General features: G+C 37.1%; 1 pseudogene; it reads left to right on the top strand.

The window, feature by feature from the left end:
- Positions 1 to 1,297: 1,297 nt before the first annotated feature.
- LOC106734344 (ribosome biogenesis protein NSA2 homolog) overlaps positions 1,298 to 3,512 on the top strand; it is a 110,402-nt pseudogene continuing 108,187 nt past the window's right edge.

Genomic DNA, 3,512 nt, shown 5'->3' with positions numbered 1-3,512 from the left:
TAGAAAGCGAGAACCCCCATCCCCAGGAAAAATGACCAAGTCATACTCCCCTCTCTTCCATTCTTCTCTTGATATTTGGGCAAATGCATACAGGTGCCTGGTGTGAGTTTCAAGCCCCTCAGTGCAGGACTCGAATCATGGTCTGCTATGTGGGATTCCAGCAATGTAATCATTACTCTATCTGCTGGTCCTGGTCAGCTTATTATTACTATTATTATTATTATTTGGTATCTTTTTTATTTAAAAAAATTTTTTTTAGTTCTTAAAGTATGGGTGAATTTGAGTTTTACATCAGTATGTTTCTAACTCAAATATCATAGACCCTCAAATATTGCCTTAGTTTTTCTCTAATAACTTCTATTTACTGTTTTAAAATATGTTTTCTGTCTCTCACGGTTTCTTTCAATGAGAGAACTATTATAATGCAAGCTATTCCATTTGGACTGTAAAACGAAAGAGCTTGAATTATTATCGCTCACTTGGAATTTATTATTTGGTTTTGATAAAATATCTCTTACCATTTGTACTCATGCCTCTTGCTTAAATTCTGCCTGTTTTTTTTCTTTTCACTTTATTTATTTAATGAACGTCACTTTGAAGCACCATACATACAATTTCTAAATAGCCATTCTGAAAATCCTTTCATCTGAGTATTATTAAGTCCCTTTACATTTAAGGTAATTTTTAGTGTTGGGGGTTAAAATTTATACTCACTATTTAATTTTTATTAATAGATCATTATGCATTCTATTTTTCTTATTTTCTTCCTTTTTTGTTGTGGAAAGCAAAATGTTAGGTTGTTGGAAAAGTCATGATATATTTTCTTCTGTGTTTTCCTGTGTGAAAGTGTGTCATGACTTTTTTTTTTTTTTTTGAGAGAGATTTTTTTCTATAGGGCATGTGCGCTCGCCAGACAGACAGAGAGAGACAGAGAGACAGAAAGCGAGAAATCACCCCCCAGGGGGGATGGTCACGCTGCAATCCCTTCTCCTCCATTCTCCTCTCGGGATCTTGGGCACGCACGCACATGCCCCCCGGTGTGATTTTAAGCCACTGGGTCCGGGATGTGAACTGCAGTCAACTACGTGTGAGTTCAGCGACATAACCATTACTCTAACTGCTGGTCCCCTACCAAATGTATCTGGAGATGGAGCGATTACCCCGGATTATTTGGGTGATCCCCTTGCAATCTGAAGGATTATTATACACGAATGAGAGATCCAGGAGAATTTGTGAAGGAGATATGATAATGAAAGAATAGTCAGAGTGGTGCAGTGTGAGAAAGACATGACCAGCTATGGATGGCTTTGAAGATGTGTCCCGGCCTGCGGGAACTTATCGGGCAGGCAAACTCCAGCGAGGGGGCGGAGGTCTGGAACCAGCACAGCGTCTCAGCACGAGAGCGAAAGAAGTATCACAGCTCACACAGTGTCACAGCTCTTGATGGTATAAAGGTTTCGCTCATTTATTGAGGGCTAGAGCGCTTTCTTATATACACAAGGCAGAGGGAGGTAGGCGGGGTTTACAGCGGACCTAATTGAGGACCTGTCAGTTCTGTCTGAACCAGGAGGTTCCGGGTGTTGGTGTAAAGGTCCCCCCAGCCATTTTAAGCAGTGAAGGTCATGGCAGCCATTTTGATGTGGGCAGCTCCCCACAAAGATGGAAGGAAAAGATGAGACAAGAAATGCAGGCAACCTTTAGAAGCTGGAAAAAGCTAGACACAGACTCCTCCCTACATCTTTTATAAGGAATTCAGTACTGATGACACCTTGATTTTAGTTCAGGGAGATTCATTCAGTTGGGAATTCTGATCTTCAGAATTGTAAGATAATACATTTATATTGTTTAAAGCTACCAAAGTTTTGGTAATTGTTAGATCAGCAATAGAATGTTAATATATTTGAGTTTTAAGTAAACCACGTTTCATTATTTCATTTCTGCTTATGTTGTTAGCTATAGATTCTTTTGCTAGTCTCTGAGAGTTTACTCTAAATGACAACATATATATCCGTAGCATGCATTACACTATTGAGCTCTGATATAAGTGATGGTTTTTGCTACATTCTATATAATGCAAAAGCTTTAAAATATTTGAAATAGGTTTTACTCTTCATATTTTTGGCTACTGTGGTAGTATAGTTTAATCTTCTATATTTTATAAACCCTATGGAAATATTAAATAGTATTTTAATTATATAATGTTGTAGTGACTTTATTTACATTAATTTCATTGCTTAATCTCTCTAGATAATCTGCAATCTATTTTTTTCTTTAATTGTTCTTTTTTAGTTTATCTGAGTATGGTTTTTTTTTTTCCAATTTATTTTTTTGCATTCATTCACTGTACATCATTACAGCATACAAAATGAGATTTTTCATCCAGAGTACACTGTATATTGTCTAAATCAAGCACATCAACAAACATGTTATTGTCAGCAAATGATCTTACATTTCTTGTTTTCTGTATGTTTTGCTTTTTTTCCCCCATCCTTGATTCCCTATCTCTTACCCTCTGCCATCTCCCATTCTCCTCCCACACTGTCTCTGATATCTATATTTGCTTTCTATACTGTTTTCCCCCCACATTTTGTTGAATCACCAAAGACCCTAATCGATCCAAATACCCTCATAGTAAACACAGGTGACACACACATTTCCATGAACACAAGTCTAACTTCACACATCCTATAAAGTGGCACCTAGCTGGAGCTACATATCCTACTGCACTCATTGAATAGATATATAATTTTTATTCCTGAAACTTTTTTTTCTTTAATTCAATTTACATTCCTTCCCTAAGCATCATCACAGCACACAAAATGTGATCTCCCATCCAGTACACACTGCGTAGTGACTCAATCATGCACATGACAAAAAAATTTCCATTTTTAGTTCCTAGAATTATTTCACCCCTCTTTCTCACCCTCTGTCCTTTCCCACCCTCTTCTCACACTATCTCTGGTGTCTACAATTGTCTTCCATTCCTTTCTCACCCACATTGCATTGATCACACAATTTCTTACATAATCTAACTACTTTCAAGGGTGAGTTCACTCATTAATACTAAGAAAACCAGTTTTAACTTAAAGAAACTCCAAGGAACTTTGCTTAAAGCCAGGAAACAGGTTAGGATTCTGTTCAAACTGTAGGTGTATGAACCTATCAGTCTCATGTACTTTTATCTTCTGTTCTGGTTCAATTTTCCTGATTAAATTCTGGTATATAATACTCAACTCCAGACTTGTCCCTATGATTAAGTTGGCCACTTTTAGTTTTTGGACTCTTATTTCCATGTGTCTGTGTTTAATTTTCCTGATACAGCACATCCTTGAGAACTTCTTGGAGATCTGGTCTGGTGTTGGTAAATTCTTTCAGGTTTTGTTTATCTGAGAATGTTCTTTTCTTCCCACCTGAAAGATAATCTTGCCGGGTACAGTATTCTTGACTGAAATTGCTTCTCTCTTAACACTTGGAATATATTTTCCCATTCTCTCCTCGCTTGCATTGTTTCC

The sequence above is a fragment of the Tupaia chinensis genome, unplaced genomic scaffold (genome assembly GCF_000334495.1).
Source record: "Tupaia chinensis unplaced genomic scaffold, TupChi_1.0 Scaffold000097_1, whole genome shotgun sequence".
Classification (NCBI taxonomy): Eukaryota; Metazoa; Chordata; class Mammalia; order Scandentia; family Tupaiidae; genus Tupaia; species Tupaia belangeri.
The sequence above is the reverse complement of the archived record's forward strand: the minus strand, read 5'-3'. Positions and strand labels throughout refer to the sequence as shown.